This window comes from Ahaetulla prasina, chromosome 1, assembly GCF_028640845.1.
Source record: "Ahaetulla prasina isolate Xishuangbanna chromosome 1, ASM2864084v1, whole genome shotgun sequence".
Taxonomy (NCBI): domain Eukaryota; kingdom Metazoa; phylum Chordata; class Lepidosauria; order Squamata; family Colubridae; genus Ahaetulla; species Ahaetulla prasina.
The window spans coordinates 20,526,898-20,554,523 of NC_080539.1; the positions used below are offsets into that span (position 1 = coordinate 20,526,898).

At 41.5% G+C, this 27,626-nt stretch overlaps 1 long non-coding RNA gene across 1 annotated transcript; it reads right to left on the reverse strand.

The window, feature by feature from the left end:
* Positions 1-4,006: 4,006 nt before the first annotated feature.
* LOC131188789 (uncharacterized) lies at positions 4,007-26,598 on the reverse strand. The gene is made up of 3 exons (XR_009152838.1): positions 26,460-26,598; positions 9,348-9,397; positions 4,007-6,374 (listed from the first exon to the last, which is right to left on the reverse strand). It is a non-coding gene; the product is annotated as an uncharacterized LOC131188789 (long non-coding RNA).
* Positions 26,599-27,626: the final 1,028 nt, after the last annotated feature.

The following is a 27,626-nucleotide window of genomic DNA, read 5'->3' on the forward strand; positions in this document are numbered from 1 at the left end:
GTCACCTCCCCTACAAGGAGGCTATGACCCCAAAGGGTCTCCCACCAGTGGTTACCAGCTGGATTTTTGCGGGACTCAGCAGAGCCCGCTATTTTCCAGCCATTCTCGCCATGGCTGCAACCGGAAGTCCAGGTTGCAGAGAATCTCAGAGATGCCCCATCATGTCTTGTGGGTACCAACTGGTCTAGAAAACCTGCATGCCTACAACTTTCACTCAAAATACAATCTGTGCTTCCCAAAGCAGCTGGAGAGACATTAGACCAAAGTAATACAGGTAGTCCTTGACTTAACGACAAAAATTGAGCCCAAAATTTAACTTGCTAAGGGAGACGGTTGTTAAGGGAGTCTTGCCCCACTTTACGGTCTTTCCTGCCACAGATGATAAGTGAATCACTGCAGTTGTTAAGTTAGTAACACGGTTGTTAAGTGAATCTGGCTTATCCATTGCCAAGCGTCTTGTTAGAAGGTCACAAAAGGAGATCACAAAACCCCAGGACATTGCAACAGTCATAAATACGAGTCAGTTGCCAAGCATCTGAATTTTAATTGTGACCATGGGGATGCTGCAACGGTCATGTTAAATAGTCATAAATTGCTTTTTTCAGCGCCGTTGTAACTTTTGAACGGTCACTAAACAAACTGTTGTAAATTGAGGACCACCTGTAATGCTCCAGGCTCTTGGCCCTTATTCTCATATAAATATACAATGACTGGTAGCAGTTTGTGACAATGAATTAATTGCATTTATTTTTTGTGGTGGTGCCACTTATGGACTATTGAATCTTAGAATTGTTGGAATAGGAGGGGAAGCTTTCTGGAGAAGACCGAAGACCCATCTAGTTCAAATCCTGTTCCTATAAATAGGAACTGATTTCTCGAGAGATAGACGAGTAAGTGGAACACTTCCATTGTAGGCTTCCTTCTTTCAGAACAATCCGTCCCACAAGGTCAGGGTGGCAAAAGACGATAAAAACTTTAAATTGGTTTTGGAAGGCCTTTGGAAAAGGATGATTTCTAATTATCAGGGCCAGAATGGCTGTTACTGTTTTAAATGTGTACACTTGTACAACAGCTCAGTGAAAGTAAGCCAAAAAAAGTATGAAGGAAAATCTAATGAGAAACCTGCTTTTCTATTGTTTCCACCAAATGTTTAAAAGTCCGGCTCCTTAGAGCAGCAAAGAACACCTTTTCTATATTTGGAGATTCTTCTCTCTTCTTAACCTTTTATTTTCTCATCTAAACACCTTCAATTTCCTCCACAGGATGTTGGACCTCTGGAAACCCTCACTCAATCTGTGCTTCTGCTTGCAAACAATTTAAGTTTGAATGGGTGTAATATGCTACGTAGCAGGCTAACGTGGAAATGGAAAATATTACTTGAAATGATGCTTGGATTGGTTTTTCCCAGCAGCTATAAAATTCCTGCTACTTAATGGTGCAAGAAGATACCAGTAGGTTTCCCTCCAAAGGAACATCCTCTAAATCAGTGCTTTTCAATCTCGGCCACTTTAAGCTGTGTAAGACTTCAACTCCCAGAATTCCAAACCAATTCCATATTGGTTAGGGAATTCTGGGGGCTGATGTCTACACAAATTAAAGTGGTTGAGCTTGAGAAACACTGAGCTGAATAATGTGCTCTCCTGCCAACACTGCAAGAAATGTGTATTCTGGAGCAGGGGTCTCCAACCTTGGCAACTTTAAGCCTGGTGGACTTCAACTCCCAGAATTCCCCAGCCAGCAAAGCTGGCTAGGGGATTCTGGGAGTTGAAGTCCACCAGGCTTAAAGTTGCCAAGGTTAAAGAACCCTGTTCTGGAGCACTATTGTGTATAATGCTTCTTCTTTATTATTTATTATTATTATTATTATTATTATTATTATTATTATTATTATTATTATTATTATTATTATTATTATTATTTATTTGATTTTTATACCGCCCTTCTCCCGAAGGACTCAGGGCGGTGTACAGGCAAAAATAAAACAGATAATACAATATACAATTTAAAAAGCAGATTAAAAAACTTATTTTAAAATTAGCCTGATAGGTTAAAATATACTAGACTAAAAAACCCCATTTAAAATTAATTAATAAAAATTTAAAATTTAAAATTAATAAAATTCAATTCAAGCCAGCCCCGCGCGAATGAAAAGATGTGTCTTCAGTTCGCGACGGAAAGTCTGAAGGTCAGGTATTTGGCGTAAACCCGGGGGAAGTTCGTTCCAGAGTGTGGGAGCCCCCACAGAGAAGGCCCTTCCCCTGGGGGCCGCCAGCCGACATTGTTTGGCGGACGGCACCCTGAGAAGTCCCTCTCTGTGAGAGCGTACGGGTCGGTGGGAGGCATGTGGTAACAGCAGGCGGTCCCGTAAGTACCCAGGCCCTAAGCCATGGAGCGCTTTAAAGGTCATAACCAACACCTTAAAGTGCACTCGAAAGGCCACAGGTAGCCAGTGCAGTCTGCGCAGGAGCGGTGTTACGTGGGAGCTACGCGTAGCTCCCTCTATCACCCGCGCAGCTGCATTCTGGACTAGCTGAAGCCTCCGAGTGCACTTCAAGGGGAGCCCCATGTAGAGAGCATTACAATAATCCAAGCGAGAGGTAACGAGCGCATGAGTGACTGTGCACAAGGCATCTCGATCAAGAAAGGGGCGCAACTGCCGAACCAGGCGAACCTGGTGGAAGGTCCTCCTTTATAAGGACATAGAGGAGAATATCTGTAAACTCAGGGTTGACCTGGGGAGGTCCTTGTTGTTAGGTAATGAAACATCTGAAGAAAAACAACCAAACTCAGAGAGCACCAAGGACCCCTATAGAAGCAGGAGTGAAACGAGAGAAGAATTAAAATGCTTTTTTGGGGGGGAAATAATAGTTTATCTGAAACCAAAGCTTTTAAAACTAACCTTTGTATCTTTAAAACTTACTTCCTATGTTTTTGGCAGGTCAACAGTTGATGCTACCTTCTTTTGTGTCTGCATAATCAAGAACCAAGCAGAAAATACTCTTGATTTCAATCCTGCATTGGATTGAATTAATGATTAGCAATAATCAGATACAACAACAGGTTTCCTCAAAATTGGCAAGATTTTGCTGTGGATTATCGTTTCCCAACTGCCGTTCATTTCCATAGTCTGTAGAAACTGCTGGCCAACATCTCAGGTTATGGAAAACCAATACAAGTAAAGTCCTCCACAAACACACACACAATTTGGCAACCCTCAAATTAACACAGTTGGAAGGGACCTTATAGGTCAACACACACCCCCTCAAGCAGGAGACCCTACATCATTTCTGACAAATGACAATCCAATCTTTTCTTGAAAGCCTCCATTGATGGAGCTCCCATAACTTCCGAAGGCAACTTCTGTTCCATGGGTTGATTGTTCTGTCAGAAAGTTCCTCCTCATTTCTAGGTTGACTCTCTCCTTGGTCAGTTTCCATCCATTATTCCTTGTCTGGCCTTCAGGAGCTTTGGAAAACAGTTTGACCTTCTCCTTTCTGTGGCAGCCCCTCAAATATTGGAACACTGCTATCATGTCTCCCCTAGTCCTTCTCTTCACTAGACTAACCATGCCCAGTAGCTGCAACCATTTATCATATGTTTTAGTCTCCAGTCCCCTAATCATCCTGGCTGCTCTTCTCTGCACTTTTTCTAGAGTCTCAACATCTTTTTTATAGTGTGGTGACCAAAACTGGATGCAGTATTCTAGATGTGGTCTTACTAAGGCTTTATAGAGTGGTATTAGTACCTCATTTGATCTTGATTGTATCCCTCTGTTAATGCAGTTTAGGATTACATTGGCTTTTTTAGTTGCCGGTGCACACTGCTGGCTTATATTTAGCTGACTCATATTTAGCTCCTCTGCTCTCATCTTGGCCGAAGCTCCTGTAGATTTCAATAAGTTTTATTTCAAAGCAAACATCAACTACTTTGCTCATCCTCATAGTGTAAATTCACACAGTGCAGGGGGCAGAACAGCAATTACAGGAAAAACGAGAACGCCAGCACCGACTGTTTAAATATGTTTTATTTCTTAATTTACATTATGTATGCGTATACACATATATATATATATATCTATATATTCATTTATATATATATTTGACTGCTTTGTTTTTATACTCTGAGATCCATAATCAATTTCACTGTCCTTTAAAAAATAAAATAGCCATTTGTTCAATTTTGCTTCTGAAAGAAAATCAGAAAAAACAATTTGAGTCCTGCCTTGTATAACAAGAAAAACATTAGTATCACTCTTCCGTGCTTTCCACTTGTCAAAGTGATCATTAAAACGTCTCTTTTTGTGAAAAGTCTGAGAACAAAAATGCCAATTCCTCGAAATCAGGCCTGCCTGGAAGGGATGGAATGGGGAGTTGGAAGTGGCATCACTTCCCATCTTGCTGGGATCTTTGAAAGCTAATTCGTCTCATTTAGGAGGAGAGCTGGGCCGAGCATTTGGTTGACTTCCCTTCATGACCTAGATTCAAAGACAATAGAAAATCGAGGCCCTTTTTCAATATTTATTGGTGTCTGCTCAAGAAAGATCTTTTTCGTCCACTTTGGTATAACCTCCAACAAGCCTTGTCACTGACTCTCATTCTCTCAAAAGCCTGGTTTAGCATCCTCAGTGATATCTTTTGCCCTAGTTTTACAATTTTTGGGTTCCTTCGAGGTGGCACCTTCCACTGGGCCAGCAGAGGACCAAAACAAAATGCTCTTTTCTGCTAAATGGGATTCCGGCAAGCAATCTTGAGTTTCAGAAGGACTAGCCATATCTGTTGGATATCTGTTGACTATTCCTTGGCTGGGAGGTCTCTCGCTGGCATTATCAGATCCAGTGCTAGGTTAGTCTGCTTGCTTTAGTGCCGTTTAGATTCCCTACCACAATGATTCAGAACAATAAGTTACATGCTAAATTGGATCCTAAAAAGAGAGCAGGGAACAATTCTTTGCAGATCATATCAGGGCCGGTGAAGTTTAGAAGGAGCTGGAAGATTCCAGACACTGATCCTGCAACATTTCAGCTTCAGAATGAGAGCGATTGAATTGAATGATGCTGCAATGCAAATCTGGATAAACTCTACAGGGGCAGGAAAGGAAATAGTCCTGCAGTGTGGAGCAACTATCCATGCTGAAGATGAGTTAATGAAAATTGTGTATGTGTGCATGGCACGTGTATGTGAGGAAAATTATTAAAATCTGCTGTTTGAAACTTAACTGTAGCCACGATCCATTTCAGATGGAACTCATTTCTGCTCCTTCTCTACTTTTGACATCTGGAAGGCTGTCAGTTTCCTGGAGATCTCGTGGAAAAGAGATGAGATGAACAGAGGACTGTTTGGGATTAACGGGGCTTTGCAGCCACGTATCCTTTCTCAAAGCCAAAAAGGTGAACTGCCTACCACCTTCTCAGAAACAGAAATGATCTATCTCCCTCAGGATCAGGAGCAAAGAACTTTAATGTCTATGCAAAATTCAGGATGGGATTTTAAGGCCGTTCTCCGCTCTAGCTTGTAAACAGAAAAACAACCGTTCTCTCTTTAAAAAAGAGAGTGAGGAGGATATTGCCACTGGAAATCGTCAATCTAGTAATTTTCTTCTTCTTCTTCTTTTTGGCCTGAAGAATCATTGGTAGATCTGTTGATAGTAAACACTTGCTGTCATGTCTCCCCGTTTCTCAAAAGACTTGGGGAAAAAACCCCTGATGTTCTCCTTGGAAAATTATAAATCTCCAGTCATGCTGGACCAAAAAAACCCAATTGATAGGTCTGAGGTAGCTCCAGCAGTAAACTGCTAGTGCAAATGACACTCTTAGGTAAAGCAAAAGGAAAAAAAAAACCTATCCAGCTAATCCAATTTTTTTGGTGTCTTGCAGCAAAAAAATGGTATCCTACTACATTATTAAAGAGCAGAAAACGTATCTGGGGAGCTCTAATCAGATGGCAAAGCACTGCTTTGGAGAGGCTGGTATAATGTCTCTACCTGAAGACAGGATTGCTGACCAAAGCAAGGGTGTTAAATAGTGTTAGATGCTTGCTCCGTTAGCAGAAGTGGGTATCTTCCTTGGATGAAAATCAAGTATATTCAGTTCTCCAGATGTCTCTTTTTGGAGTTGGGAGGATGAAAGAATCAGCATCCATCCAGATTGGGAGCAAGTTGTCATCTGTGCTTCTGCAAACTACAAGGCTCCTTGTGTGCCCAGCAGACACCTTCATTCTGTTGAAACACCACCAACCCACTGTGTCTGACAGTCTGGATTTCCTCTGGCTCCAAGCATGAGGAGGGGGGAGGATGAGGGGTGGGGTGTCTTCCACAGGTGCTCATTTTGGGGTTTAGTGGCAGCTACGAAAGATTGCCTTCATTGCCCGAGATGTCAGCTGCGAGGAAGGAAACAAAGAAGAACTGTTAATGTGGAGAGAAGGATACAGATGCTTTCACAGAGAGACAGTCAAAAATCTATAGCCCATTCTTTTGTACTGGCTTGGACCATTAAAGTGGCCGTGGCCAGAATCCAACAGGCTGCAAATGGCTGGACTGGCTGGAAAAATATATTTAGGTTTCTGTTGAAAGTGTCCCCTCAGACTTTGTGAATAACTGATAATTTAAAGCACAAATCTAATGCTGCATCTTGGGTTTTCTTATTAAAAGAGTACAATGTGGCTCTTTACTACAGAGAGAAGATTTTGACTACTGTATTCTCTCTCTATAGCTGTATTCTTTACATCAGTATCTATATCTATCCCAGATCTCTCTCTGTCATCTATCTATCTCTATAATCTATCTATGTATCTATCTCAGAGATTGTATCTTCCCCCATCTATCTCTCATCTATCTATATCTCTATCATCTATCATCTCTCTCTCTCTCTCTCTCCATTATCTATCTATCTATCTATCTATCTATCTATCTATCTATCTATCTATCTATCTATCTATCTATCTATCTATCCATTCTCTCTCTGTGTGTGTGGTTGTGTGTGTGTATGTGTATGTTGTGGCTCCAGCACCCCTCCCCCGGGCCTGGCCCCCTGCCAGAGAGTGACTCAGAGAGTGAGGGGGAAGGGCCGTCAGGGCTCCCCCCCGCAGGGCCGGCCTCTCTGGCTCAGCTCCAGGAGCCAGAGGCAGGCCAGGTGGAGGAAGTAACGAGGCCTCTGTCTCCTGTATCTCCCTCCGCCCAGGAAATGCTTCCAGACCCAGCTGTGGACAATCAGTCCTGGTTAGATCCCAGGTTTCGTAGACAAGAGAGGCAGGAACAACAGAAGAAGGGGTGGAGCAGGCCTAGAAAGTGCTGAGTCACAGAGCCACACCCCACAGGGTATAAAAGCAGGAGGGGCTGCTCTACTACTTCGTGACGGACAAATCAACTGATTGGAGAAAACTTTAGCTGAACTATTTGACTGAGCATTTGGCTTGGATTGCTGTTTGTTCCTGACTTCCTGGTTGACACGCCGGCATCAAGGAAGATAAAAAAAAATCTTGGGAGATGCTCGCTGGTTTGCTGCCAGAGCTGATAGCTGCCGTGGACTAAATTGCCAGCTAATTGAGTCATTTCATGTGCCTCCCCGACTGAGGTGGGGGGACAGAACAGTGTATAAAATAATCTATTATCACATTTATACTCTGCCACAATCTCATAAGACTCTGGGTAGTCCACAAACGTCAAAGTATACAATAAAAAGAACCCCAAGAACATCCAAAATCCAAGTAAACACCGACTACAAAGATACACATTTCCTGACAAAAACCAACTGATAAGGCTGACCAAAATGATCTCATGACCCAGAGGCCCTTTGAAGAGTTCTGATCTGAGCGGCTTCTGAAACATAATCAAAGAGAAAGCCAGCCAGGTGTCCACTAGAAGAACATTTCAAAGGTCTGATGCTAATCACAGAGAAGCAAATGCTGCCAAGCCTCAGTAATGCCAAAGAATTACCAGAATCAGTGGATATCTAGACCCTGATTACTGAAAGAGAGTGGATCAAGCTGATGGGCAGGGCTATAGTATTGTATTCTGAGTAGTATTGCCGGCTGAGTAGTATTGTATTCTGAGTTCCCACAGCTCCAACTATGTGTATGGAAAGCAAGATGCTTTACTAAGTGGCTTCAACATTCCCTAATACTTCCTTTACTTAATTCCAATTGCATTTAGCTAAATGTGCATTGGGCTATACCAGGGGTCTGCAAACTTGGCTCTTTTAAGATTTGTGGACTTCAACTCCCAGAGTTCCTCAGTCAGCTTTACTCTGGGAGTTCAACTCTGGGAGTTGAAGTCCACAAGTCTTAAAACAGCCAAGTTTGCAGACCCCTGGGCTATATACAGATGCCTTCCTGAGATATTGGAGAAAATTGTTATCTTAAAGTTTAATTCACAAAAGTTAACAATATGAAAGAAAGGCCATATTGAATAATTTAGTGGGACACACAAACATAACTCACACACTAGAAGTTAAACCACAAGTAATCTGTGACCAGCAATTTGGTCATTAAGCAAAATGTTTACTAAGTGCAACACTAAAATTTTATGATCTTACTTAGGATTTCCTTTGCTGTACAGACCTCAAAGGTCGTAAATTTGAGGACCAGAGGCAAAGTTACTTCTTCATAGCCATTGTAACTGAGAACACTCTCTAAAAAACATAGTCACTAAACAAGGACTACTTGTATTTCAAAGAGAAGTATGTATTCCTTTTAATTCAAAGCCAAACTTAATCTAGCTTTGTCATACATTAACACTGTCACTGTTCACACAATATGTTTAATCAGATCAAGTAAATGCTTAGCAGATGCATTCAGACATGTAGTTCAGTGACTCTGTGTTAAGATTTTTTTCTTTCATTATGTTCAGGTTAATTTATGATTCACTGTATTGCCGAATCCACAAAATGGGCTAATCAAAGTGAAGTATGTTGAACGAACATGGCCAACTTGCATGTAAAAACGTCCTCTAATTCAGTGTTTCCTAATGAATGTTTTACAAATTGTTCAGCGGAGAAAATGGACACTAAGCAGGGCATCCACCTATGGTTTAAAATGGATTTCATATCCAAACCTTGGCTAACCAGTCTGGATGAACTAGAAAGCTACATTGTAGTTTATGAAGACTTCCTGATGTTATTTAGCAGGTCAAGCGAAGAGATTTCACCTGCAGTCAAAAGTGTCATTTCATTTCAAGAGGCTTATTCACTGTTCATCTGAATGCAGCTATTTTATTGCAAGTAACCTGCCGTCATAAAATTGCCTTTTTTGAGGAGGAGGGGGGTGGACCCAAAACAGCATTTACTAGAATTCCAAGCAGGCCCTGGAAATTCCTAGAATTCTTAGGATGCTTTACTCATTGCTTTTGTTACTTACCGCTGTCTTAAACTTTCACTGAGGTTGGAGGCATCATAAGTTGGTTTACCCTGGGGGAAAAAGAAATGGAATTGTCAAGTTTCAAGCTTTTTTTTTCACAACTTGCATACCCAAGCATACAATCATATAGGAGAAGATTTTTTTAAAAATATATCCACAGGCTATTGCCAAGACCTATACTGTGACCCATCTGTTCTTTCTGCTTAGGTAAGTAATTTAGAAAGGGAAAAAACACACATATGCAAAAGAGGCTCCCAGGGCAGCATCCTGATATGCAGTTTTGAGTCCCAGAATTTCCAGCATCTAGAAGTTTCTCAGGTTGGGAAACCCTGCCTTAGGTCTTGCTCAGTGGTTAGATGTTGGGAGGTTTAGAGTCCTCTGGTTGTTAATTATACAGGTAATCCTCGATTTATGACCACATGTGGCCTTCCGGGTGCGCTTCAAGGTTTTGGTAATGATCTTCAAAGCGCTCCATGGCATAGGGCCGGGCTACTTACGGGACCGTCTGCTGCCATCGAATGCCTCTCACCGACCCGTGCGCTCTCACAGAGAGGGACTCCTCAGGGTACCGTCGGCCAGGCAGTGCTGACTGGCGACACCCAGGGGAAGGGCCTTTTCTGTGGGGGCTCCCACCCTCTGGAACGAGCTTCCCCCAGGACTTCGCCAACTTCCTGACCTTTGAACCTTCTGCCGCGAGCTTAAGACACATCTATTTATCTGCGCAGGACTGGACTAGAATTTTTAAATTTTTAAATGTTTAAATTTTAAATCTGGTTTTAAATGGGGTTTTATTATTTATATCTCTATTTTAAATATTCGGCCTATGTAATAAGTTTTTTAAATTAATGTTTTACTTTGTATATATATATGTTTTTATATGGCTGTAAACCGCCCTGAGTCCCTAGGGAGATAGGGCGGTATAAAAGTGTGAATAATAAATAAATAAATAAATAAATATATGGCATAGGGCCGGGTTACTTACGGGACCGCCTGCTGCTACCGAATACCTCTCACCGACCCGTGCGCTCTCACAGAGAGGGACTCCTCGGGGTGCCGTCGGCGCGACAGTGTCGTCTGGCGACACCCAGGGGAAGGGCCTTCTCTGTGGGGGCTCCCGCCCTCTGGAACGAGCTTCCCAGGACTTCGCCAACTTCCTGACCTTTGAACCTTCTGCATGAGCTCAAAACTCACTTATTTATCTGCGCTGGACTGGGTTAGTTTTTTATGGGTTTTTTTTTTTTAATGGGTTTTATCGATGGGTTTTTAATGGGTTTTTTAATGGGTTTTATTATTTGCTAAATTTTAATTGCGGCCAAATTGAATAAGTTTTTTAGTGGTATTTTAATAGTATTTATTCTGTAATAGGACTGTTTATTTTATCTGGCTGTAAACCGTCCTGAGTCCTTCGGGAGAAGGGCGGTATAAAAATTTAAATAATAAATAAAATAATAAATAATAATTTGTACCCCACTTTTATTACTTTTACAAATAACTCAAGGAGGTGAACATATCTAATACACCATCCTATTTTCTCCCCAACAAGACTGTGAGGTGAGCTGGACTGAGAGTGAGTGACTGGCCCAAAGTCACCCACCTGGCTTTTATTGAGCCAGGCGGGACTTGAACTCACAATTTTCCACTTTTTAGCCTTAATGACTAGACAAAACTGGGTCTTGGAATTGCCAAACTGGCAACTGGGACCAGAACATTGCTAAGTGAGGAGATTATTAAGTGAGTCGTGCTCAATTAATAACCATTTTTGCTGTGGTCATTGATCAAAACACTGTGGTTATTCAGCAAACTTAGCTTCCCGCTTTGTCTCTTGTTTGTTGGAAGCCAGCTGGTGATTACATGGCCTCAGGACATTGCAACTGTTGTAAATATAGGCTGCTTGCCAAATGTCTGAATTTTGATCATGTGACCGCGGGGATGCGGAGGTGGTTGTAAATGCTAGGACCGGTTGTAAGTCACTTTTTTCAATGCCACTGTAACTTTGAACGGTTGCTAATGAATGGTCATAAATTGAAGTCGATCTGTAACGCCCATTGCTCTGGCCACACTGGGTGGGGTTATACTACAGTCCAAAACTAAATATCGGTTGTAAACTGTTGTTGTTGTTTTACTATGGGTAAATAAACAAATAATCTGTCCATTTCATTTTCTTATTTTTTTTGTAAATCTCTCAGATTCAGTTCGTTAAACTTACGGAATTTAAGGGCCCGCTGAAGTTTGTAAATATTTGGCTACACATTTCTCCATACCAATACAAATGTATTTGAACTTTTGTTCATACATGGTATTTCAAATATTTTTAAGCCCTGTACAGTACACTTTTCATGACTCTATGCATTTTTCTACAAATTTTCCCCTAATATCTTTTTTTTTTTTTTTAAATATGGCAAAGTAAAATTCTAGAAAAGTGAAAATGTGAATGATAAGCTTTGGTTCACAAATTGTTTTGCATTCCCCCTCCTCAATCTCATTGGAGGTCAGGTATTACATTTTTTTTTTAAAAAAAAGATACAATCAGGCAATTAGCAAAGCTCTTAGAAGTTAAAAGTCCCACACTGTTTCCACGAAGTATTTTTCTTTTGTCAGGAATAGACTTCTGTTTGGTATAATGGTATAATGCAGACCGATAGCTGCTGTTTGGATGACTACCATAATTTACATATCAAAACTTGCTGCTGACAAAAGTATCTTCCCTCACACTGTCTTACCGAGTCCTAACGAGTCGTATTTTTAATTATTTAAACCCCCCCTCCCCATCAAGTTAAAAACCTTCAATTCTTAGTATCTTAGAACACAGAACACAGGACAATAGCTTGTCGTTTTGCCTTCTTTCTTTTCCAAAATAGCACACCGCTTTCTAAATACATCCACAACAAGGCTGAAACGAAAAGCAACACAGGGTGACCGGGTAAGATTAAAAACAGCAACACAACAAAGGAGATATTTAAAGCAGATGCCGTAAAAGCAGACAGCCAAAAACATCGAGGAAAAGAAAAGAAAAGAAAAGGTCAAACTGTAAGTCTGACTCAGTGACAGAAAGAGAAAAGGTTTCAAACAAATGGTTGAAAGCCAAAAAATAAATAAAAATGGAGAATAACAACCCATCTGGATTACACAAATACCTAGTATTACTTTTCTTTAAGTCACACAGGAAGACTCTTAAGTACTCGTTCTAGGCTGCTGAAAGACCACAAGGGTAGATACAGTACATGCCTTGAGGATTAACCTGAAGAAAGTGAGGCCTATAAAAGCCACATATTCCTTTTTTATACTGGAATTCTCCAGATGTGTTGAATGGCAACTCCCACCATGACCAATAAATATGCTTGCCAGAGAGGATGGGAATCTTACAATCGTGCCAGATTTCAAGGGATCTTTCCCCCTCCAAGTGGGAAAGGCCAGCAGGTGCTTACCCAGTGGTGGAATTCAATTTTTTTTACTACCAGTTCTGTGGGTGTGGCTCGGTGAGCATGACAGGGGAAAGATACTGCAAAATCTCCATTCCCACCCCACTCCAGGGGAAGGATACTGCAAATCTCCATTCCCACTCCACTCCTGGGGGGAGGATACTGCAAAATCCCCATTCCCACTCGTCTGGGACCAGCCAGAGGTGGTATTTGCTGGTTCTCCGAGCTACTCAAAACTTCTGCTACTGGTTCTCCAGAACCTATCAGAACCTGCTGAATAGCACCCCTGTGCTTACCCAAGATGCATTCTGATTTTCTTTCTCTTCTTTCTCCAATCTGGGATGCATGACATCCAATTATGCATGTTTTATCTTCCATAGAATTTATGATAAACATCCAGGCCAAAGTAGACTTTGGAAGTCATAACGTTGGCTGCATATTTCAGAATCTTCTGTATTATTCAGTCTAGTGGTATTTAACATTTCCAGACAGATTTCTGTTGTCAGGACACTTCGCTGCATTGCCAATACCTCTAGATGTCCCAAGTTTCTTGGATCAGGCCAACACTGTAGCCCCTGGAAAGGACTATAGTACCTTGGCATTGAATTGGTTCTGGGAAGCATGATGAGTAACAATGAGTAACAAACATGATGAGTAACAAAAATGATGAGTAACAAACAATTTCCCCCGTAAGGAATAATGTAGTGAGTCACAAGGAAGCCAACACTGACAAGTTCTAGCTTGTGCATCAAGTACCAAACAAACAATGAGTACCGGGACAAAATTGTCATGAGCCAAAATTAGTTGAGTACCAAATATGATGAATTTCAAAGCAGTTGAGTATCAAAGTACCACTGTACCTCCAACAAGTTCTAACTTGTTGAATAATTAACAAATACATAAATCCGACCATCTTTCCCAAAAGCCAAATCTTGTTGAGAAGCAGACCAGTCTTTGCCTCAACCTTCTCTATCTCTGTAGGGTAGGCATGAGCAACTTTTGTTGACCAATGATTGAACTGAACAATTTTGGAGAAGGAGGTCACCAGAGCTTAAAAAACATTTGCTAGACCAATTCTTGAATACAGCTCACCTGTCTGGAACCCATACCACATTTCAGACATCAATACAATTGAACGTGTCCAGAAATATTTTATAAGAAGAGTTCTCCACTCCTCTGAATACAACAAAACAACCTTATGCCACTAGACTTGAAATCTTGGGTTTAGAAAACTTAGAACTCCGCCGCCATTGACAGGACCTGTGTTTAACTCATAGAATCATCTATTGCAATGTCCTTCCTGTTAAAGACTACTTCAGCTTCAATCACAACAATACAAGAGCAAACAATAGATTTAAACTTAATGTTAACCGCTTCAATCTTGATTGCAGAAAATATGACTTCTGTAACAGAGTTGTTAATGCTTGGAACACACTACCTGACTCTGTGGTCTCTTCTCAAAATCCCCAAAGCTTTAACCAAAACCTGTCTACTATTGACCTCACCCCATTCCTAAGAGGTCCGTAAGGGGCGTGCATAAGAGCACAAACCTGCCTACTGTTCATGTCCTATTGTTTTCTTCAGCCAAACAGGCTGTAAAAAAAAGCTTTGAAAAGGCTTCTTTGGCGATCCCAGCTGAGTTGCCTGATCATCAGAGGCTTTTAAAAGCATTGTTTTTACAACCTCTTCGAATGAAGAGGTTATAGAAAAAAGGCTTTTAAAAGTAAAAAAAAAAAAAAGCAGTCACATTACCCCCCCACCAAGCCACGCCCACAAAACCGGTAGTAATAAATTTTACATTTCACCCCTGACCTCACCCCATTCCTAAGAGGTCTGTAAGGGGCGTGCATAAGTGCACCTGCGTGCCTACCGTTCCCGTCCTAACGTTCCTTTTTACTTACTCTTTTCATGTATCCAAATTATGTTTATACTTTTACCTGTTATATGATTGACAAAAATAAATACATAAAAAATAAAAATAAATAAATGAGTCTGAGGGCTGGTACGTAACCAGAAATCACAGATCTCCCAAACTTGTTCCGGGAGATTTGCAAATGTTTTTTGTTCTTCTCAAAGTTAGGCTTTTTGCTGCTTCCTCTCTGACAAGGAACTAACTCCAAATCTCTTTCATTTGAGCAGCAGGAGGAAAAATAAACCCTTGAATTCAGGAATGGCTCCCTTTCTTTCTCTTTTTTTAATTAATGCCTATTCACGCTTTTGAAAGCCTCTCTGCATTCTCTCCGCATACTGTAGCTACCTGCCGAAATTCTCAGAATTTTTCCCCACCGCAAGTGACTAAATCTTATTCCACAATTACTGTGTGCTTTTATAATTAAGGATTTATCGCAGCTGTTATTTTAACCTAGCCTAACGCTCCAAAATGAGTCATTAAGTATTATTTAATGGAATGCAGAAAAGGATCTAATTCAACACCATGCAAAGGGTTCATTGAAGAACCCGGAGGCTGTGTTTGCATTTACACACACCTCTTCCGCCAGTAAAGTGCTGGTTTTATCTGAACATTATAATCTATTTTAATAATACCACAGTCCCATTATACATTTCCCCCCCCCTGTCCCATGTGTCTTAATTTCTTAAATGGTACAATATAATAAAATTGCCCAAAGAATCGTGCACACTTAAAAAAAATGTCCCAAAGTTTCTCTATCCAGGTCTGTTTTTACAAGCAAGCAAACAAATGGAAAACTAAAATGAACACACACGAAAAGGAAAGCGAATGGGAACCACTGAAACAAATTGAGAACTGGAATTTCCTTGAACTTAGGATACCATCCTATGGGAAGACTGGCCTTTACAAAAACCAAGCTCTGCTGCTCCAAGAGTAGAGATAAAAGTCCAGCCTTGGAAACAGAACTTCAGTTTTAGAAGGCTTCACAGGGTGTAGAAGGGTGTTTTCTTGCAGGCGTTTCATTACCAAACTAGGTAACATCATCAGTGCTAGTAAGGCGTGTGGTTTGCTCTTATTTTATATACTACCGGTAGTGGCTTGCCATGTGAATGTTGGTAGGAATAGTCTTAGAGGTTCTTCAGTTGAGCTGTTTACTGTCAGCCTGTTTGGTAGTTCCTTTGATTGGAGTATGCGCACATGAGTATAGATTAACTCCAAGATTAACCTCAGACCAACAATCAAGATGTAAATCTAAAGTGGAGATCCCTGTCTACAATGGAGTGATGGGGAAAATCATCATCAACCCCCCCCCCCAGGTTCTGCTTTGCAACTGTCTTTCTTTCCACTTTCAAACTGTAGTAGCTACTTTTACTAACTTTTTTAATTCCTGAAATAGAAGCAGCAATAGTTCCTGCAAGGGGCCTGCCAGGATACAATATGGCTGCTTTCACCCTACATGTGTAACCTGGTTGGTTTTTTTCCAACCTTCTCCATCATTGTCCTCGTCTTATTTCCCTACTTGCTGAAATTTGTTTATTTCTCCTTGTCTTGGCTCTTTGTCCCACTACTGTCACCAAACTTCTGTTACAATTTTACTTATTTCCCTAATGTTCAATTTGGACACCGAATCTGTTTTGCTTCGACAATTTTAAGAGGGAGTAATTCAGGACTGCAGTTGAGTTGTGCTCTGTTTTTTTCCTCCCAGAGAATCACAAGAGGACTAAAAACCATACTAAAAAAGAGAGAAAAATCAACATTCTGTTCGGTTCTCCTCAGGCAACGGAGTTTAAAGGATAGTTAAACAACCCATCATTAAGCATCTGGATGCTGGAAGCAAAAGATCAAACTTTACAAAAGTTCCAATTGGAAACTGACAGCAGGGGGGGTGAAGATATACTGACTGACTGACTGACTGACTGACTGTCTGTCTGTCTGTCTGTCTGTCTGTCTGTCTGTCTGTCTGTCTGTCTGTCTGTCTATCTATCTATCTATCTATCTATCTATCTATCTATCTATCTATCTATCTATCTATAAAACATACAATACTGGGTATGCTTTTTGAGCAGAACTCTGTACGTAGCTAAAATAACTTTGACAGGTGGGACCTGAAGCATATCAACTTGCCCCAGATGTTATTGATGGATGGAAACAACATACAAAAGATGGCTGCACAGATAACCAGGAGGGGCCCAAAATTTTGTACCTATTTTACTTGGGGTTAGTGAGTGATGCGGTGGCCTAGAGGTGGAGCTCTTGCCTCACAATCAGGAGGCTGTGAGTCCGATCCAAGGTAGAGGCAGATATTTCTCTCTCTGGGCACAGTGAGAATATATCTGCCGAAACAATCTCCGCATTGGCGACAGGAAGGGCATCCAGACAATAAACACTCTGCTAGCTCCATTCAGTTGCCCAAGACTCCACCCCGCAAGGGATTACGGGGTCTTTATAAGAAGAAGATGATGATGATTTACTTAGGGTTAGTGCCATTCTATCAGGGGCTAAAGATAATACATTGTTATGACGACGACGATGATGTTATCCATTCAGTTGTGTATAATTCTTGCTGATTCTATGGGCCACATCTTCCAATCTTGCACTACTTCTTTGAGTTTTTCTATGCTCTGGCTGGTATCGGCTTTGATGGTGTCTAGCCGCCATGTTCATCTTATACTACTAACTCTTCCAAACATATTTGCTTTCTCCAGTGACTGCGACCAGTAGATCCTTGAAATGCAAGACTTTAGTTGAACCCTAAACCTGTTCCTCCCCATTCAAATCTTTACGGCCTCCAGGCATGAGGACAGGACTTCTACAGTACTATTGCTCTGGCCACATGTCCAGGAGTTCATCTATCCATAGCTGCCTCAAGCCCACAGGTTACTATTCTATGAAGAATATCACTAGGAACTCCACCGAAAACTTTGCATTAGTGCTATGGCATTCTCCTGATCTACTAAGCTACGACCTCTATCAAAGACAAAGATAAACTTTGTCATTTATTGTCTCCAACATTCTGGTTCTGTTAATTGAAGAGGTAATCCTTGACTTACAACTAGAACTGAGTCTAAAATTTTCGTTACTCAGCAAGGCAGCTGTTAAGTGAGTTTTGCCCCATTTTACCACCTTTTTAGTACCGTTGTTAAGCGAATCACTCCAATTCTTAAGCGAATCATGCCGTTGTTAAGCAAATCTGCTTCCCTATTGACTTTGCTTGGTGAAAGCTGACTGGGAAAGATAAATATCTTTGGGAGAGTGCAACTGTCAAGAATACATCCCAGTTGCTAAATGCCTGACGTTTGATCACCATGGGGTTGCTGCAACGGTTGCAAGTGTGGAAAACGATTGTGTCACTTTTTTCCAGTGCTGTTGTAACTTCAAATGGTGACTTAATCAGCCTTCCATCCTTTATAAGGTAGGTAAAATGAGGACCCAGATTGTTGGGGGGCAATAAGTTGACTTTGTACAATATACAAATGGATGAGGACTATTGCCTGACATAGTGTAAGCCGCCCTGAGTCTTCGGAGAAGGGCGGGATATAAATGCAAATAAAATAAAAATAAAATAAATAAAAAAATGAATGGCTGTAGGTTGAGGACTACCTGTACCGATCTGTAGCACGCCTATTCTGTTTGCATACATGCTGTTTGGTCAACAGACCTATAGTTTCCCGAAACCGCCTCCTTCTTTTTGCTTATTAATCATTTAGTGAAGTTCTCAAAACCTATCAAGAGTGGCTCTGCGATGACTCTGGCTAGTTCCTTTAGCGCTCCAGTATGTCAAGTGCTTGGTTCTGGAGACCCTGAATGCATCTAAATTGTTTACCCTGCACTGCGGATTGTGTTTGGTTCTGGTTTCACCACCCTCCAACTTTTGTCCTAGTTAAAAGACCTCCTGTTGGGTCTGGTGAGGTGCCTGAAACCAAGAAATAAAGAGAAATTTCCTGACAGAGAACAATTAATCAGTGGAACAGCTTGCCTTCAGAAATTGTGGATGCTCCACTGGAGGTTTTTAAGAAGAGATTGGACAGCCTTTTGTCTAAAATGATATAGGATCTCCTGCTGGGCAGGAAGTTGAACTAGAAGACCTCCAAGGTTCCTCTCAACTCTGTTAGTTTCTTATTCTCAGGAACCTTTAGTGAAGATATGCAACTATTATAGAGGCATAAGCCCTTCCTGTTTATACCATCTGCATGGCCCGTTGTTGACTTGCAGGAACCTTTTTTCTCTTCTAGTGCCATGACCTTCATCTGGAAAACTACCTGTATTTCCATCTGCTTCACCTTCCTGAAGGCACTGCAGTCCTCCGTGATTCTTTCAGTACCTCCTCATCCTGGGTCACTCATCCCAATATGGATCAAGCGAAAAACCTAGTTGCTGTCTTGGCAACTGGTCCAGGAGGTTGGGTACCTGGAAGACAACCCATCCTCCAATATCATATTCAAGGATCCTTGATGCTCTCTGAGCTTGGTTGTTTTCTTGCAGATGTTTCATTACCCAAACTAGATAACATCATCAGTGTATTCAGTCTGCAGACAGCTACTGGGCTCTTCTTAATAGGGAATGTCCCGTTTTTTGCTTTGTTTTGTTTTTTATTTTGTTTGTTTTGTGGGTGAAAATATCAGCCATCTTTAAAAAGCTATGTTTTATGACCAAACCAATAAAATAAAAGATTGTTTTTGTGTCATCCAGGGTTAAATATGTGAGCTCTCTATAATCTAGTTAAAAATATGCCTGGAAGAACACCCAGGCATTTTAGCATTTATCAACAACTGGTTTTAAATATGATTATAGGGTAGCAAAGAGCTATTAATAGGTATTATTTAATCTCAGCAATCCCAGATTTATAAATAATAAGTCGTCTCATTTCCTGCTGGTTCAGGTCAGTATATATAAAAAAATCTATCTATGCCCGGATTTATTTCTTAGCAAATCCTGTGACTTCACCATGTCCCTTTCAGTGACCTTGCATATCTGGATGGCCTTCTATAACCCTTCAAAGGGTCACAAAGTTCAGTTGTAATCCAACATCCGTCACAGATTGTCTAATCCTGAACTAGGAGATAGATCAGATTTATGGAGAGACCATGAGAGAAGAGAAGCGGTTAAAGAAGTAAAAGTTCTACTGTTGTAGAACCACCAGAAACTTCAGCCAAGAAAGATCTTAATTAATAGAAAATGCACATTCCCAAACAGTCTTTTGTGCCTGGAAAGGAGGCAGCATTTCAATTCTAATTTATAGGCATTCTTGGAATGATCTCCAAGGCACCACTGTCGTCTGCAAATTGTTACGCCAGAAGGCATTAGCCATGAAAGATCAGTCCAAGGACCACAGCATCAGCTGCAGAAGTGGCTGGTTATCACGCTGAAGGCCCCAGATTAAATCTTGTCTTCTCCTTGAAGATATGAGAGAGACTATCACGTGAAACTTGGGACCAGATAATGATTAAGTTCACACAACATAGTAAACTACGAAAAAACTACAGGTTAACAAAATGCAATTGTTGTGTTAATATAACATGCTTTGCCCTGATGGTGCAGTGCAGAGGTCGGTTTCAGCAGGTTCTGACCAGTTCTAGAGAACCAGTAGTAGAAATTTTGAGTAGTTTGGAGAATCGGTAAATACCACCTCTGACTGGCCCCGCCCCCATCTATTCTCTGCTTCCCAGGTCCCAGCTGATCGGGAGGAAATGGGGATTTTGTAGTAACCTTCCCCTGGATTGGGGAGGGAATGGACATTTTACAGTATCCTTCCCCTGCCATGCCTACCAAGCCACACCCACAGAACCGGTAGTAAAAATATTTGAAACCCACCACTGGCGCAATGATTAGAATGCAATATTGCGGGCAAACTCTGCCCACAGCCTGGAGTTTGATCCTGATGGGGCTCAAGATTGACTCAGCCTTCCATCCTTCTGAAATTGGTAAAGATGAGAACCCAAATTGTTGGGGGCAATATGGTAACATTGTAAACCGCCCAGAGAGTGCTATATAGTAGTATGGGGCAGTATACAAGTCTATTGCTATTGCTATTTGCCCATATATGAGATTATGGTTTAAAGTGATGGGCTGGCTCACTCTAAACTGAGGATGTTTTGCAAACCTCTAGTGGCAGTATTGAGCTAGATTTAATTCAATATTAAGCAACTTCCTCTGTTCCCATGTCTATCTCTCTCTTCACCTAGAAAAAGGTGGAAGATCTCCCAACAAGCTGTTTTGCTGATAAATATTTCCATAGTCTCTGCCCCAGATCCTGTGCTACTGCAGATCTATAGATTAGTAGTAAAACTACCCAGAATCACGGTTTTCCGTGAGAGGGATGGCACATATATAGGATAAACACATGCTTGCATACATATATGTATGCAATTTACATATAGATAATCTTCATTCGGTCCCAGCTATTTGCTGTTCAAAGATTAAATTGCATAAAATAGGAAAGAGCTTTCTCTGCTGGAAGTCTTGAAGAACGTTTGCTAGTCCCTAAATAATCCGATCTGGTATGAAGAACTTCTTAAGTTCTGCTTAAGGCAGCTGAGTGTGTGTAAAAAAAGCAACCTCCTGAATTTGGAATTAAATGTAGATTGGTCAAACAAAACAAACCAGAAAGTTTGGCCAGCAATGTTATTCAGCTGTATAATTTAGTCTGATATTTGAGCTTTTTTGGGACAGGGGTACCCGTGCGTCACTTCTGCTTCCCGTAACCAATGCTGCCAGGAATACTGCTCAGAAACCCTCTATGCAGGCCAATCTTTGATGGTAGAAGCATCCCACAAGACAGTCGCCAACCGTCTGAATTACACCACTGGGCTGGATTCCCAAATTCAAGCCATTATCAAACGACCCTTTAGATAAACCGAAAAAGCCACCAATAACTTTTTTTCACTCTGCCTTCTCCAAGTTGCTAACTGCTCTGATGCTTCTAACTTCTTAATGCAAAAAGACCAATCTCTTCTCTTTCCTATTTATAAGGTGTCATGTACTTCTTATTTGCTACTGCAAAAGGGCCAGGTTAGAGAACAGATTGTTAGATTAGAAGGGCCAGGGGTCTGATTCAACGGGATGCTGTTTACATCCTTATGTTGTTAAAAATGAATTAACAGCCACCACAAACATGGGACTGCAGTTGTATCACTTCAGGGGTCCAGGTTCTACTTAGCTTTACTACTGGTTCGCAGTGGGATTGTGCTTTGCTCGGGTGCGTGTGTGTACTTCTGCGCATGCACAGAAGCATGCGCAGAAGCTTCCTGATGATGTCGGGGTCGGTGGGAGGAGCCTACCCCCAGTTTTACTACCGGTTCGCAAGAACCAATCCGAACCGGGTATAATCCGCCACTGTATCATTCCTCAATAGGGTTAAATAATTATAGAATTCAAGTGTTACAAATCATTTGTTTCAAAGCTGCCTCTGATAAACAAGAGAGCCAGCTTTTAGGGAAACAGTACTTGCTCACAGAGATTCTTTTCTCATCCCTCTTCCTTCCTCTGTAGTTTAGCAGGTCTGCCAATTCTTCTTGTGCCTAATAATTTCCTTAATTTCAGGTCTTGCAGCCAAATTTGCCATTTTTTAAAAAAGAAAGAAAGAAAATCGTCTTTTGTTTATTTTTAAATCCCTGAAGGCTGGTAACACTGCATTCCTTCCACGCCACCGAACTTGCAGTTCTTTGCAGACAGAGATTAAGTCAAGCTTGCATCCATACAGATAAACAGATATTTAAAAACAGTTCTAAAGATACAGAAAGTGGTGGGACAGACTGTCTCAGGGACTGGGATGAGGGGTTTCATGCCTTGCAGTTAATGGTGATGAAAATAATACCTTTAACACCATCAAGGATTAACATCTACCCTATCCCAGACCTTTCAATAGGTGAATAAATGCCAAATCCAGCCTAAACATCTAGCTGACTGTGCAATCAACCATAATAATAACAGCAGCAGCAGCAGCAGCAGTATTGCATTGAGTTTGCATTTCTAGACTCTCTTTTTATAGACAGCTCAAGTAAGCTTGCATGGTATTGGGAGGCGGGGGATGGGTGGAATCTCTCCAGATTCTACCATACAATCTACTCTGTTAGGGAGGTTGGGCTGGGAGAAAAGGGCCAGTGTAAAACCACACTACAAATTTTGTAGTCAGTGGGGAACTTGGATCCGAGTGTTTTCAGTCCATCATTTTAACCACTATACGACACCAGCTATCTAAGAGAGGTTTGGAGGGCCAGCTTTTTAAAGATACAGAAATTGCACCTGGATATATATATTCTACAAAACGGGCACGGTGGCCTAGAGGTTACGATGCCTGGCTTGTCAACCCGAAGGTTGAGATTTCAAGACCCAAGACTCATCGGATGGGGTGAGCTCTTGTCCTTGCCCCAGCTCTTGCCCACCTAGCAATTTGAAAGCATGCAAATGGAAGTAAATAAATAGGTATCACTTTGGTTTGAAGGTATCAGTGTTCCATGCATCATATAATCATGCTAGCCACATGAACATGGAAGCATCTTTGGACAACGCTGGCTCCCTTGGTTAGGCAATGAAGAGGAGCACTGGCCCCTAAAGTTAAACACCACAGGACAGGGGAAACCTTTTTATATACTCTACATACATATCTCTTCTTTTATGTACACTGAGAGCATATGCACCAAGACAAATTCCTTGTGTGTCTAATCACACTTGACCAATAAAAAATTCTATTCTATTCTATTCTATTCTATTCTATTCTATTCTATTCTATTCTATTCTATTCTATTCTATTCTATTCTAGTCTAGTCTAGTCTAGTCTAGTCTAGTCTAGTCTATCACTGTTTTTCAAACTTCGTAATTTTAAAATGTACGAACTTTAACTCCCACAATTCCTCAGCCAGCATGCTGGCCGAGGAGTTGTGGGAGTTGAAGTCCACACATGTTAAAATTGCCAACTTTGAAAAACACTGCACTACGTTGAACAAGGAGCTGGACTAAATGATCTCCAAGATATTTTGTAAGTCTAGGATTAGGGGCAAGTTAGAATATGAAATGGATAGACAAAATAAATTGCAGTACTGTATCCACAATTAAAATTCATGGAAGTCTCCTTTACCACAACCAACAATATTGCTAGTTCTCATCATGTCATATATCCTACAAATTAGAATTTCAGTGGTTGTGGGTAGGGTGAGGATTTACCACAATTCTTGCTTAGCAAAAGTAGAATATGCAAAACTGTTGAGCTGCAGACAAATTTTTTTTTCATTTAAACCCAAAATTTAGTTTTCCTTCGTGCAGAATTCTATTATCTTTCATGTAGAGGGCTTGGATGACATTACAACGCAAGGAAGTTTGATCATCAGCTAGGCTAAGCCGCAGAGGAACTGGGATGAATTATACTTCTAAATTCATAATAGGCTTTAAAAAAATGTAGGCATCAAAATCTGCCCCCAAACATTTTACGTAACATAAGCGCTGCCCCACAAACATGCTGACAGAGCCACATATATTTAAAACATCTGCCCACAAAACCAAAACAAGTCAAAACAAAGTAGCTTAATCCAGAATTATTTTCTCCCTGATGAAGCCAATTCAGTGTTGCATTTCTGAGTTTTCTTTTGGAATCAGATAAACACACACGCCCCATAAATACACATACTCCAAACAGACAGCAGGTTGCCCCTATTTGTCCTGGCAAGTATGTAAAGAAACTTTCCAAAAGACAACAAAACACATACACACATGAACTAACCCCAAAAATCTCTTGTGCCTATCATGTGGTAGCATCTTCTGAGTTACTGGAGTTGCCAATGGTGAGATGATCCAAATCCATGCTGAAAAACATGACCCCAGATTTGTGTCTCTTTTTAACCAGCTATAGGAAAGCCTCAGGAAGAATAGCCTTTAAAGGCAATATCTCTACACCCAAGAATTGGATATATATTCAAGCAAACAGAGAAATGTATTGGTAGCACTCAACTTATCACCATAATTGACTGGCCTCAAATCGCCCAACAATCTTGAAACTGCAATGAAAGCAGCATCATGCTGTTGTTGCAACTCAAACCATGCCCTCTGCATTGTGGCATTGCATGCGTGTTCAAAGAGGGAAGAATTTATGGTACAGCACTATCGTTATCATTTTTTAGGAAAGCAGGTATTGTACCTTGATGAAGGTATCTTTTCTTTTATGTACACTGAGAGCATATGCACCAAGACAAATTCCTTGTGTATCCAATCATACTTGGTCATTAAAAAATTCTATTCTATTCTCTGGGCATCTTCAGAAGACAACCATAACAGCGGAAGTGATGGGGAAAGAAGAATAGGTCCACCTTGGAGAATAAACAAATCAAGTCTTCTTTAAATCAGGATGCATTAAAACAGGGGTCTCCAACCTTGGCAACTTTAAGCCCGGAGGACTTCAACTTCCAGAATCCCCCAGCCAGCAAAGCAAAGCTGGCTGGGGAATTCTGGGAGTTGAAGTCCTCCGGGCTTAAAGTTGTCAAGGTTGGAGAGTCCTGCATTAGAAAGTTAATGCTGAAGAGTAATGATGCCAGCATCTAGACATTCTGGGATAGCTTTGCCAAATGAATATTAGTCCTCTCGCAGAGATAAATTGTCTCTAGTCTTCAAGTAGGATGAGATGGCAAGTCTGCTTGGAGAATGTATCTTCAGTGTCTTTCCTATCAATAGCGTTCCCGTTCTGTTCTCATTGTTCCCACTGATGGCAATTCCTATTTCCATGGATTCAACCTCTGCTCCATTTTATATCTTGTTTCAGAGTACAAGAAAGTGGTAAATAGCTCTTGGCAGTAAGTAAAGCAGAATCTGTAGGAGCTGAGAGATGAGAATGGACCCCATCTAGGTGGACTTTAGCAATTGTCCATTGGTCTCAACTACCTGACAAGGGAACTATAACAGTAAATTGTCCTTATTTATGGGTTTGGAAGTCCTCACTTATGCTTTGGTCCCTTCCTGATTAGATTTCTGAAATGTGTGCTGCATGGGATTGAAGACCATCCAGAAGCTGCAACTTATCCAGAATGTAACAGTATGGGTAGAAATAGTACACTTCGGTAGACCTAGGTAACAACACTACTTTCTGAACTGCACTGGCTCCTAATAGAATTTCAAATGCAACTCGTGTTTCTGGTTATCATTTATGAACTCCAATAAGAATGGGAAGAAGACAACAGCAAAGCAGTATAGTTGTTGTTGTTTAGTCACTAAGTCCTTTCTTTGCGATCCCATGGACCACGGCATGCCAGACCCCTCCCCCTCCACTGCCTCCCAGAGTTTGCCCAAATTCATGTTCATTACGTTGATGACGCCATCTAACCATCTAACCATCTCATCCTACGCTGTTCCCTTCTCCTTTTGCTTTCAGTAAAGCACTGTAGTACTTCTACCAAACAGAGCCCCATATGGACTATCAGGAGCAACAAAGCAGTAACAAGAGTAAGGAGAAAGAAGGAGTTACAGTCTCTCTTCTTCTAGATAACATGGACTGATAAATAAGCAACTGAATGGTGGAAAGGCCCCCACAGTAGTACCCAAAAGACTGATCCACTTGCAAATCTGGAAATGACAACTCTTTCATTATTAGAGATCGCTGGAGTTTCCAAGCACACAATCTCACACCCTCAATTTCTTGAATTGGAGTTTCAAGCTGAGGTTGACACTGTTCAAATTGGAAATGCACCGTGGCTCTTCTCATTGGTTAAATTGGATACCAGCGCCGAGATGGCAAATGACAATGCCCTTCCTTAAAAACAAAACACATGCTGTTTTCCTTTTCCCACACCACTGAGAGGTACTCACTGTTGCTCAGCTTTGGCTCTGTCGCTTAGGAAGAAGAGGGCCGTGGCCAGGAAAAACATCCCCCCGAGGACCACAACAAAAGGGCACAGCATCAGCGCATAACCTAAACTGAGGAATTCCCAGAGTGGCGACTCCTTTGTGCTCTGCCGTATCACATCGGAGATCTAGAAGGGAAAAGTAGGGGGTGGAGGGGGTGGAAAGAGAAGGAACAGACAGAGATAAGCCTATTTATGGACACTCTCTTTGTCACCAACATAGTTTATTTGAAATGGGATGGGGGAAACCAACTGCTTCCTTGCCAAGATTTGCGAGACTTTCTCAGTTTTGCACAGAAAAACAAATCCTGACATTCTTACAGTTAACTGGCTGGCTCCTCCCATGACTGTTAGGCAGGATTTCCCATTGTGATGTTTTTCTCTTCTTGTTGGCATAAGTCTCTCCACAAGTGGCTGTAACCCCCAGACTAGATCCTCCAGGGATAAGAGGATGGTGGGAACCCTTGTTCAGAGACAAACCACCCATTTTTCCCAGGTGGAAAAATTCCAGTTGTGAACTTTGCCACCTTCTATTAAAAAATCTGAAGGGGGCATGATGGTTCAATGGTTAAAGAGACTGAGCTTGTCAGCTAGAAAGCAGAAAGCCTGGGTTCGAGACTCGAGCACTGCGAATAGGGTGAGCTTCCGTTCCTTGCCTCAGTTCCTACCCACCTGGCAGTTCAAAAGCATGCAAGTGCGAGTAGATTAATAGGTACCACTTTGGTGGGAAGGTACGGTAACAACTTTCCATATGTTTTTGGCATATAGCTATGCTGGCCACATGACCATGGAAACCAGTGGTGGGATTCAGCTGGTTCGGGCCGGTTCACGCAAACTGGTAGTTAAATTGCTGGCTGGCCTTGCCCCACTCCTCCCTGCCCCTTCCAGGAGTCCCCACATTCCCCATTTTGGCTCCCAGGTAAGTACAGGGAGGCCTACTAGGCCCAAAACGGGATGTGGGGGTGGCGGTACCCCCCCATGGCCCGTTTTTGCTTCCTGGGGGGTGCAGGAGGCCAAGTGCTGCCTGAAACACCACCCTGGCCACAACCACCATGGCCACGCCCACCCAGCCGGTCATTAGGGCAGGGAACCAGTTGTTAAATTATTTGAATCCCACCAGTGATGGAAACAT